General features: G+C 40.9%; 1 protein-coding gene across 3 annotated transcripts in view; it reads left to right on the forward strand.

The window, feature by feature from the left end:
- Window positions 1-4,450: 4,450 nt before the first annotated feature.
- The window catches only part of zyx (zyxin), a 28,823-nt gene continuing 20,532 nt past the window's right edge, over window positions 4,451-12,741 (forward strand). Inside the window, exon 1 of one of the 3 annotated variants that reach the window (XM_048152322.1) lies at window positions 4,451-4,621. The gene's annotated coding sequence lies outside the window, so the exon portion shown is untranslated. Of the gene's footprint in view, window positions 4,622-5,912; window positions 6,209-12,741 lie in introns of those variants that run through there. The other 2 variants (XM_048152323.1, XM_048152320.1) reach the window with 2 other exon arrangements.

Raw genomic sequence — 12,741 nt, forward strand, 5'->3', positions numbered from 1 at the left:
GGTTGTTGTAAACTTTGAATATGTGAAGCAAGTTTCCATCTACTTTCTATGATTGATGGGAATTGTAAGTGCATTTGTTTGTTGTATACATTATGTGATTATGCACATTTCTATTAAAGAACACACACACACAAAACAGTTTTTCTGAATGCACAGTCTCTCTGCCTAAAAGAAAAGGCAGTGCAATGAGGCCAAAGAGTAATATGACTCTTCTGTTTCCAGTAAATTAGGCTGAGTATGTCACCGAATGCATTGCACGCTAAAGTTTTGCTGTACAGTACGTGCACACTGTGACTCATAGGAGGGAGGGGGAGAGGGATTGTTCCATGCTAAGTCTTGGCTCAACTCCAGACTCCACTTTGATGCCAGAGGGTATCCTTCTGTGCAAACTCACCTTCACACTGAGGGATCCGAAGGCTTGCAGAAAGCAGCCAGTACGTTTACCTCTTACAAACCTCATAATCTACAGACATTAAGCATGATGTCTTTTTTTTAAAGACTCAGTCTTTTTTATTTTTAAATGGCTTAAACTGTTATTTTACTGTCCTCCATAACCAAGCAACCAAACCGGATGTTGACTGGGATTTGAAGTATCAAAACAAGCACTGTGTTTAATGACGGCTTTTTCCCTAGAAACAAAATCCTGTTGTTGTTGTTTTGAAGCACTGATTTTCAGTGACGACCATACCGTATATTCCCCTGATAGTTCCTTCAGTGTCTAAAAGCTAAAGAGAGTCTGCGATGGAGAGTTGTGCAGTCAGAATGAACAGCAGATATTTTCCAGGCCACTGTGTGAAAAAAGAAAAAAACATAATGCACCTGAATCATTAATAGGCCTCAGGAGGATAAAGAGTGTTAGAGAGAAAGAGACTGAAAGAGAGAGCAAGAGAGATTAAAACAAACAGATGTGCAGGATGGGTGGAATTGCCTTCCTGAAGAGTGGTCAAAGAACAGCCACATCTTTACATGAGCAGTATTCTCTATAATGGACCTTGAGTATATTAAGCAAATTCCCTGTTAAAATGTTCAGTATTGTTAGTCACATGTTGTGTTTTGGATGGGATGCTAGTGTGCTGGTGTCCCTACCAGTCTTTTAACTAGCTTAACCAGCTAGACCAAAGAATTTTTTGACTGGCTAGCTTTTTTTTTTTTTTGCTTTTAAAACAGTATGGCTATATGCTGATTCACTAATTCACCCAGGGTTTTCATCAGGGTTAACAGAGAACAACAACAATGCCATTGATATACGTTAATATGAAGGAACGTGGTTAAGGGTTAAACGAAATTGCAGTAAAATTAGTGCTTCTTTGTCCTACTTAAGTACTGTATCAGTTATAGTTAGTTTTGTTCTGTTTCATTGTTTTTTGGTTTTGTTCTTGTTTGTCTGCATTTGACCTAGTTTCCCAGTGTGTTTGATCAATGATTCCATTCACCTGCTCTGTTAATAATCGTATTAGTTATCCTTGTTATTTAAGCCCTGTGTTTCCTGAGTTCATTGTTTGGTCTCGTTGTTATGCGGATGTGTTTCCCTGTGATTCCCCTATGTATTCGTTGGACTTTTGGATTAACTGCGTGACATCTTTGTATGTAATTTTATATTTCGATTTTCTTTGAAATGTGGTGTACTGACAAATGTATTTATGTAAACTAAAACTGTCATGATCACCAGCTGGAGTGCCCTGGTTGTCCACCAGAGGGCACTCCCCTCTTGTTCATTGCCATTTACATATGGACTACATCCCCCCATAATTCCACACCAGAGCCTGATCATAACATGGCTGCCATACCTGAGCTTTCAGTCAAAATGGCAATGAACAAGAGGGGTGTGCCCTCATGCCAGAGCCTCCAGCTGTCATGGACACCACACTAGAGTCTTCAGCCATCATGGATGCCACGTCAATGTTTCTGGTCGTCATGAACATCACATCTGAAGCTATCAAGGCGATTCCTTGACATTTGAGACTGGCTTCCAGTTTAGAGGACACACCGCTTACGTCGGTGTGAGCAACTGGCATTTCTGCAGTGAGGTCAAGTGTGGGGATCTCAGAGGTGGTCCCACTGTCGACTGCATTCCTCGTTACAGCGATGGCCATTTTGTGTGTTTGGGCCGCACACTGCTCTCCAGCCTATGAACCCAATCCAGTCCACAACCTGCTTCAGCTCATGACTCCGCTCCAGAGCCCGCTCCAGCCAATGAGTCCACTCGCTAGCCTGCTCCAGCCCATGAGTCTGCTCCAGAGCCCGCTCCAGCCCATGAGTCTGCTCCAGAGCCCGCTCCAGCCCATGAGTCTGCTCCAGAGCCCGCTCCAGCCCATGAGTCTGCTCCAGAGCCCGCTCCAGCCCATGAGTCTGCTCCAGAGCCCGCTTCAGCCCATGAGTCTGCTCCAGAGCCCGCTCCAGCCCATGAGTCTGCTCCAGAGCCTGCTTCAGCCCATGAGTCTGCTCCAGAGCTTGCTTCAGCCCATGAGTCTGCTCCAGAGCCCGCTCCAGCCCATGAGTCTGCTCCAGAGCCCGCTTCAGCCTATGAGTCTGCTCCAGAGCTTGCTTCAACCCATGAGTCTGCTCCAGAGCCCGCTCCAGCCCATGAGTCTGCTCCAGAGCCTGCTTCAGCCTATGAGTCTGCTCCAGAGCTTGCTTCAACCCATGAGTCTGCTCCAGAGCCCGCTCCAGCCCATGAGTCTGCTCCAGAGCCCGCTTCAGCCTATGAGTCTGCTCCAGAGCTTGCTTCAACCCATGAGTCTGCTCCAGAGCCCGCTCCAGCCCATGAGTCTGCTCCAGAGCCCACTTCAGCAAGTCTGCTCCAGAGCCTGCTAGTCACAGAGTCATCCCAGTGTTTCTTGTCTTCCTTGATACAACCACGGAGGTCATCCCTGAGATTTCAGCCTGCTTCGACATGACCGCAGAGGTCTGCTTCGCAGTGGGGGTTTTCAGTCCCATCTGATCTGCTGTGGTAGTCATCTGCTCTACCATGGCCACTTGTCCAGCCTGCTCAACCTTGGGCTTCTGCTCAGCCTGATCCACTCTGGCCACCAGCTCAGCCTGCTCTGTCCTGGCCACCTGCACTGCCTGCTTCACCCTGACCACTTGCCTGGCATGTTCCGCCCTGGCTTCTTACTCTGCTTTCTCTGCCCTGGTCTTCTGCACTACCTCCTTCTCCACTACTTTCACCACACATGCCTGGCCCGCCATCCCACCCCCAGGTCCGCCTCCACTGCACCTCTCTCCTGGACTTGTTTTTAGGAGTGTCTGGAAGCTGCTTCTTTGAGGTCGTGCTATGTCAAGATCACCAGCTGGAGTGCCCTGGTTGTCTACCAGAGGGCATTCCCCTCTTTTTCATTGCCATTCACGCATGGACTACATCCCACATAATCCTCTGCATGGTCTCATCATCACTGATTGTCTACAGCAGTGTATCATTGTTAGTCCCAGCCTATATAAACCATGTTCACTCTGTCAGTCTTGTGCTGCATTTCTGAGCGTTCTCCCTCATTTCATGTCTCTTGGTTGTTGTTTTTTTATCTCTCCCTGTTCCCCTGAATTTTCTGTTCTGTCTCTACCCTGGATTCTGTTATTGTTTGGACTGTTTGCCTGTGTTTTGACCTTTGCCTGGATTAAGATTACTTTGTGGATTACCCTTGTAATAAATACTGCAATTGAGCACACAATTCTATTTCACAATGTGACCATGGCTGTCAGGCAAGATGTTCTGCTGACAAAGCTCTAATATGGCTTCAGACTTCTCTGAATGTGCATATATTGTACAGACTAATATTATGATGCTTTATAGTGCTTTAGACCCTTTTGGATCTTGACAACCCCTGGTCCCCATTCTCTTTCATTGAATGGAAGAGAGGAGCTCACACATTGTGCTAAACTTCTTTTGTGTTGTATGGAAGAAAGATAGTCATGAGTCAACCTAATGACATTAGATTAAATAAATAATGATTGAATTTTCACTTTTTTAAAGGTGAACTATACCTTTAATGCCTTTCGGATGACCCTGTTTGCTTTGAATTAAACTGGAACCGGCAGTGGAAAATAGTATGTGCAGCAGTTAGTGGTTGACCACGACTATTAAAACTAACTTGAATTTGTAAGTGTTGTTTTTGAGTGAGGCTCAAGGTTTTGTGTCAGTTTGATTCGTCTAACTGAGCACTACGTGTTCCCGTCCCTTTCCTTCTGTGTCCTGCCAACCATTCCATGTGTCTGTATCTAATAAACCCCCAACCTCCTTTATCTCGCTCTCTCTTTCTTTCCCTCTCTCCCTCTGGCTCTCTTTCTGGCTCTCTTGTCACTTACTCACCCACTCTGCCCTTACAAGGAAAGGCAGGCAGGGTTGATGTCATAGACTGAAGAATGTTTAAAGAATCCAAAGGGGGGAGAGACAGAAAGAGGTGTTTGGATTGTAATACGCATGACCTGTGCGAAAGACAAACGAGAAAGAACTTGTTTAGATGGAGGGATGGTGTCATTCCTTTAAGAGACATGTAGGGGGAGGTTTCAACAGCTGTGAATCTGAAAGGAACAGGGGTAGAGACTGCAGAAAAAGTTATCATTGAAAACACACCGTTTTTTTAGGCTTACGGAGAGAGAAACAAGAAGGAGGCAGGCAAATAGGCAGGTAAGTCAAAGCTGTTTTCAATACAACAAGACGGCTGTAGCTTGTTTAAACATCTTCGTCCAATGGCTTAGGTCAGGGGTGGGGAACGTTTATCCTGGAGGACAATTGTCCTGCAGAGTTTAGCTCCAACACTAATTAAACACACCAGAAGCTAATCAAGATCTTCAGGATTACTAAAGTTACAGGCAGGTGAGTGTTTTTTTCGTGGTTGGAGCTAAACTCCGCAGGACCATGGCCCTCCAGGTTCAACGTTCCCCACCCCTGGCTTATGTGCATATCTGCCCAGGTGAAAAAAAAAATACATTTCTATAACGTACTTAAATTGCTCTATTTTCGTGCATTAATTTTGTACTTAATATACTAAAAATTCTTCTTTAGTACTTAAGATCATCTTAAGAACATCTAAGTGTACTCAACTGTGCTATTTTGAGACACCATGAAACATGAACTTAAATGTGCTTTTAATATACTATCTCTGTATTTAAAAATTGTATTTAGATACTACTTATAGTAAATTTTAACCCATAGTGTACGACAAGTGGTAACTAAATATATTTTTTTAAATGCAGAGATAGTATATTAAAAGCACATTTTAGTTCATTGATGTTCTTAAGATTATCTTAAGAAGTACTAAAGAAGATTTTTTAGTATATTAAGTACAAAATTAGTGCACGAAAATAGAGCACCTTAAGTTCATTATAGAAGTGTACTTTTTTTCACCTTTATTAAACCTCTTCATATAAGAAACAGGCATTATCATTGTTAAACAAACAATAAATCCAAGTTGCATTGAAAAAGAATATATATAACACACACACACACACACACACACACACACACACACACACACACACACACACACACACATAACCTATATACACACACATACAATAACACTGAAATACATAAAGCAAATTATATATTCAAATTTCAGGGGGTATCAATATGATTGAAGCTATTTAGAGAGTTTTAAGGGATTTTTTGTTCAGCTGCTTTATTGAAACCCAATTTTCAAATTATTTTTTATAGTATAATTTTAGATGTTATAACAAAACCTAACAATGTTTTTGGTGTAATGTTTTGCTTGTAAAATGTGCTTTTGCTATTATGTTGTTGTATGAGCCCATTATTTGAGAAGATAGTCATTTTTCTGCTAAAATTAATTTGTCACAGCATTTAAAATAGTTAAACCGTTTACTAAAGAAGGCAAAAAGGTGAATAAAACTCTAAAAACGTATTAACTAAATGAATAAATACTGTGCAGATCTCTAACAGCAGTGTAGTCATCATTGGCCGCAGATTTTGTCCCACCTCCAGCGGTCAGGAGAATGCGGAAGCGTCAACCGGAAGTGTGACTAGAGTCGGTACATTTGGAAAAAGTTCATGCGGGCAGATCAGATTCGCTGATGATCGTCCCCACGAGAGCTTGTCAGTACTAACAGAATGCTGCCTAACGCCAACACAGCACCGTAAAGTGATATAAATTAAGAAAGGACGGTATTTATCCATAAAACAGTAGGGATTGAAATTAGACGAGTTGTCTGACTGTTTTTGCCATAACTGCACCTTTCCAGAGAAAAACGAACAGTAAGTGCCTTTATTTCACCTTTTCTATAATGTGTAACTGTAACGACACGTTTGTCACATAGTAAACTGATATCTGTATTCGCATCAAAACCACAAACCATGTTTGCATTCACAGTGGTTTTAGTATTGTAGCCTATATATCTTAATGTGTTTGAATGGCTTAAGTATTTTGACTCTAAACATCTTTCATAGTGTTTTTGAAAACGATTCCGTCCTCACTGAAAACTGTTTTATAAAATAGTCTTACCATGGATGTAAAGTGAGGGGTGGGGCGGATGTATGCAATCTTAACTAAATCTTAATAATATGCGTCTACCTAAAGATTCAGGGCTGGAGTTTGTCACGTAGGACCTGATTCATAACTTATACTATTCACTGATAGCCTTACCTCTCTTGTTACTGTCTGGGTATTCAGTCAGATATCCATATAAGGTTAAAGCAACTTGTTTTAGCTCGTAGTCCTTCTCTCGAGTCTGATAAGCGACCATGAGGAACAACTACACAAACTTTTCCGCGTCTGAAGAAAGAGACCGCAATTACACATATGTGTCAATTGAGTATTTAAGGCGAGAATGAACGCGGGATTTCTCTGGGTGTTGTCCCTAAAGATGACAAAAGGTTTTACTGGCCTTTAGGCGACGCCAGAGTGATTTAGGATTTTCCTCTTCGATAAGAATATGTGCTAAATGCGGCTGTAGGACTGGAATGATATAATCAGCGCGAGTTATAACAACATGATACCTTCAAAAATGCACTGTCATGTTTTTAAAGCTATTTCTCTCCCATTATAGTTCAATATAAAATACGAATATTCAATGCAAGAGTTTGTAATGAGGAGTGCAGCCTTGTTGGTGTTAATTTCATTATAAAACGGATCGTTCCCACTGAGTTCTGATTGGATAAGCTGCAGTTAATAGATTGGCAACCCTTCTGTTAGGATAGTGAACTATATTATTTATATCACTTTCAAAACAAGCAGCTTTCTGTTGGTCAGCATGGTGAATCCATTTGACCCACCCTGTGCGAAATATGCGTGGGAAAATATTTTCCCCTCAGATGAAAATCCTCTATTGTGTGGATTCTGGATTTTGCCCTTGAAAATTTGCCAAATAACTGTAAAGGTGTGGTCACATTAGTGATATTTCACCAAGATTTTGCATGCAAAAAAGTCTGTTGTCAATAGTGTAGCGAGGTATAGGGGTGGTGTAATGGGAAAGCAAGTTCAACCGGGGCTCTGGACAATAAACTGTCCTGGGGGGCCCAGAAACCATAGCGCCCCCACTGGCAGTGCATGAAGCACTGCTCACACAGAACTCACATAACCAAGCAGTTTTCAGTGTGGTGATTTCTGTAAGTGATTTCTGGAAACGCTGTTGATATTTGAAATCACCAAAACGAACACGCCCCTACCCAGAAGGATCACACCTTGATAGCTCTGCCCCCAAATTCAAGCAAACACAAGCTATGCAACGCAGGCATCTCATGAGTCTATAGAGGGTATGCACGTGACGTCAACGTCGACCGTTACGACTGCGGTTACGCCCACCGAGTGGCACAAAGACTGAGTGGCAGCATTGGTTTTCAGCGTGAATGCTGCGAAAAACACACAAAACACATCCAAAACGGGAAAGAGCTTTGTGATTGACTGTGCAAATAGCTTTGACACAAAACCTGGGGTATATATTTAAAGACCGCCGAAAGCAACAGAAAAAGAAGCAAATGGATCACTGCAATTCACAGAAACAGCTGGACTCCAGGCAAAGAAACATTTTGGATTTGCAGAATCATTTTGTGTCAAATTGTTGGATCTTGAGGTAAAATAATACCGTATATATTGTATTGTTATATATTGTGTTGACAACTCATCAAATAAAGGTGCCCTAGAATTAAAAATTGAATTTACCTTGGCATAGTTAAATAACAAGAGTTCAGTACATGGAAATGACATACATTGAGTCTCAAACTCCATTGTTTCCTCCTCCTTATGTAAATCTCATTTGTTTAAAAGACCTCAGAAAAACAGGCGAATCTCAACATAACGCTGACTGTTACGTAACAGTCGGGATCATTAATATGTACGCCCCCAATATTTGCATATGCCAGCTCATGTTCAAGGCATTACACAAGGGCAGGATGTCTGGATGTGCACAGCTGAATCATCAGACTAGGTAAGCAAGCAAGAACAATAGCGAAAAATGGCAGATGGAGCAATAATAACTGACATGATCCATGATAACATGATATTTTTAGTGATATTTGTAAACTCTTTCTAAATGTTTTGTTAGCATGTTGCTAATGTACTGTTAAATGTGGTTAAAGTTACCATCGTTTCTTACTGTATTCACGGAGACAAGAGCTGTCATTATTTTCATTATTAAACACTTGCAGTCTGTATAATTCATAAACAACTTCATTCTTTATAAATCTCTCCAACAGTGTAGCATTAGCCGTTAGCCACGGAGCACTATCAAACTCATTCAGAATCAATGTAAACATCCAAATAAATACTGTACTTACACGATTAGACATGCTGCATGATGAACACTTTGTAAAGATCCATTTTGAGGGTTATATTAGCTGTGTGAACTTTGTTTATGCAATGATAGAGTCGAGAGCTCGGGAGGGGGCGGAGAGCGTGAGCAATTAAAGGGGCCGCAGCCTGTATCGGCGCATTTCTAATTATGCCCCAAAATAGGCAGTTAAAAAATGAATTAAAAAACATCTATGGGGTATTTTGAGCTGAAACTTCACAGACACATTCAGGGGACACCTTAGACTTATATTACATCTTGTAAAAAAACGTTCGATGGCACCTTTAAATATTTACCATCTTATATTCTGCATAATTGGGTGTTTTTCAATACACACTGACAAAAACTATACAAGTTTTAGGGCTGGACAATATGACGATATAACATTGATATAAGTGATTACGTGTATTTAAACCTACCAATATTGTAGTTATATAAAATATTCACAGGCAGATTTGCTTTATGTATTTCCCCAGCATCAAATCAGGCACAATATGACACATATTGTCAGGAAACACGACTCCTGGTTGCATGTCAGTATCCATGGATTAGGTTTATTTAACAAGTTGTAAGAAACAATTTTGAGTCCAACCTTTAGTGTAATCATTTGTTTCACTCGCGTTTTCGCAGTTTCCCCTATTAAATCCAGTCATGCAGCAGGTTCTTTGCCATTCAGTCCAGCTGAGGTAGCGTGTTCTGGCGGGAAAGTGACGTCGATGCATACCCTCTATGCGCCCCTGACTGCTGATTGGCTACAAGTGTGTTTTGGTGCTCGGTCCGATCCATTTTCAACAGCGTTTCTCGGAATTCGCTTACTGCACCTTTTAAACATCAGTGAAATCTGCATTGGAAACTTTTTCATCTTCACGGAAAACTCCCAAACACATGGAGTCGTTTTGAAATGACTGGATTTCGATGACGTCGTAAATGCGTTTGCAAATTAAGTATTAATAAATTTCTTAAAGGATTAGTTCTGTCATTAATTACTCACCCTCATGTCATTCCAAACTCGTAAGACTTTCGTTCATCTTCAGAACGAAATCTTCTGCAACTAAAGCTTTGAGCATATGAATTGAGATGTTTAGTCCAAAATTTTCTGAAGAGAAACCTAATAGGGCTGGGCGATATATCGCATGTGATTGTCACGCGCATTTCGTCAGTAAAACCGGTTCCCTGATTACCGCTAAATCGCCATCACCTGCTTTCTAATGGAGCGGCATTTAATAGACAGAGCCGTAGTTCACTGACAAGCCACGCAATATCGCGTTCATTATCGAAGGCGATTCATCTGCGATATGAACGCGATATTGCGTGGCTTGTCAGTGAACTACGCGTGACAATCGCATGCGATATATCGCCCAGCCTTAAAACCTAATATGATGAACAGATTGAATTTAGGCTTTTATTCACAAAAACATTCATCAACTAACACATCAGTTGTGGTAAACAGAAGCTCAAGAATGTTCACATGACACGAAAGAACCAATGAGGTTCATTCTCGTGTTATGCAGCACGTTTGAGGTTCCACAAGAGGTTTGTTCTAGCAGGTCAAGAAGCTTTGGTTTGAGCTTCTGTTTATATGTGAAGAAAAGCCTAAATTCAATCTGTTAATCATATAAAGCGATCAAGTCTCTACAGAAAATTTGGGCTAAACCGCTCAATTCATATGGATTAGTTTTACGATCTCTTTATGAACTTTTTGAAGCATTAAAGTTTCAGTTGCTTAGGCTGTCTATGGAGGGACAGAAAGCTCTCAGATTTCATCAAAGATATCTTAATTCGTGTTCCGAAGATGAACGAAGGTCTTACGGGTGTGGAACGACATGAGGATGAATAATTAATGACAGAATTTTCATTTTTGGGTGAACTATCCCTTTAATTGAACTACTCATTGGTGTCTTAATCATATTAACATTTTACTTTATGTACTAGTATCAAGAAAACAAATTATTTTCATATTGAGAATGTTTTTAGCCACCATAGAAAGCAAGCATGTAACTGACAGACCTTATGACGTAATCGCCCACATTATACGCACCCCCCATGATGTAATTATGCGATCTGAGTGAGCTTTATGTGAGCCAAGCGTAACCCAGACAGGCTGTGGGCGTGCCATATGCTTTTCACCACAGTCACCCAACACAATAGAATCCTGCTGCGTCTAGAGTTGTCTGTACCAAATTCCAACCGAGTGGCTTTGTACATGTTTTAAACTGGATTTGGGAAAGGAAATGATTGTCTTATTAGTCATTGTAGACAAAGCATTGTGATAAGAGTTGTTTATAATTAGTGATGTGATGTCATAGGTGACATTATCTTTGGAAACATACTGCTGTTGCGGTGTCATACCGTGTGGTAAGTTGACAGCTCACTGTTTGTCAAGAGCTATTTCGCTTCCCAAAAAATACAAGTTATCAAGATCAGTGTGCTATTCAGGCACATGACACTCTTAATATAGTTGTGAACTCTTATCTAATATACTGTGATAGTTGCAGCTACTCTGTGACTTGTTGGACCTGAGATTAAATCTGTAGAGGAAGCCAGAAAACTGCAATGCAGAAAAATACTGCGTTTGCAGCTAGAGAGGTACTATGACACATTTGCTTTGGTCTATAGTTGATGTGATGGACTTTTTATAAAGAGCTATTTGCCCATCTGCAGTCGCAGTAGAACATTTCTCACTGTAATTTCAACATGTCCTGTTGTTTATTTCTTAACGTCTCCAGTGTGGCAAACAAAATATTGAAGAATTTGCATATCTCATGCAATGATCCTCAAATAGTTCCCATTGTTTCCCTCTGAGGGTAACGTTTACAGGCCACATTATCCATCAACGCTGCACAAGGAGGCCTCGTGGAGCCAGATCAGCTGCTTCTCCTTTCCACAAAAAAAAGACCCAGACTCCCTATATGACATAGTCATTCTGATCAAGTGATGAAATGCAGACACATGCGTAAGGCCACTGGAATCTTTATATTGCAGCTGTTTCTCTTTCCATGGCGCGCACACACTGTGAGAAGGTCCTAGTTCGATCAGATCTAATCCTTTGTTGGAACTCCATAGCGGTAATGAAAGTCACAGAGTGTTTTCCCTGGATAGTGTTTATACTGGTTTAGACTACATTGTGTTAAAGTTAGACTGTTATTTTGCATGAGATGGATTTTCTCTCACTAATGTATTGTCTACCTTCTTCACATTATCAGAGTGTGTAGTAGTGTATCCAAACCATTACAGTCTCCATAGAGACCAAACACACCAGCCAAACTGGCAGCTGGTGACCTCAACAAGCAGAGCTTTTAGTTTGTACTAGGGCTCGAGCAAGTATAGCTTTTAGTTTGAACTAGGGCAGGACGGTTAAAAAAATGATTCACAATATATTCGCAGTGGTTTTGCTGGTGAGATAAAATTAGGCAACTTCATGAATTTTGGGATGTTTTTAGTGTTCTTTTTATTTGACCATTAAAGGGTTAGTTCACCCAAAAATGAAATTTCTGTCATTAAGTACTCACCCTCATGTTGTTCCAAACCCGCAAGACCTTTGTTCATCTTCAGAACACAAATTAAGATATTTTTTGATGAAATCTGAGAGGTTTTTTTTTTATTTCCCATAGAAAGCAATGGAATTACTACATTCAAGGTCCAGAAATTAGTAAAGACATCGTTGACGTGACTGCAGTGGCTCAACCTTAATGTTATGAAGCGAGAAGAATACTTTTTGTGCGCAAAAACAAAATAAAAATAACAACTTTATTCAACAATTTCTTCTCTTACCTGTCAGTCTCCTATGCAGTTGATGTAGTAAAAGCAGTGCAGCGCTTTCAGGTTCTTCATCAGCATCACATGCATGCGTCGTGGTGCTCATGTGAACAGCGTCAGCCAATACTGAGCCGGCATTTGGATGTAAACGCAGAAGCGCTGCACTGCATCAACTGCATAGTAGACTGACGGAAGAGACGAGTTTGTTGAATAAAGTCGTTATTTTTTTTTTGTTTTTGCACACAA

This window comes from Megalobrama amblycephala, linkage group LG13 (genome assembly GCF_018812025.1).
Source record: "Megalobrama amblycephala isolate DHTTF-2021 linkage group LG13, ASM1881202v1, whole genome shotgun sequence".
Classification (NCBI taxonomy): Eukaryota; Metazoa; Chordata; class Actinopteri; order Cypriniformes; family Xenocyprididae; genus Megalobrama; species Megalobrama amblycephala.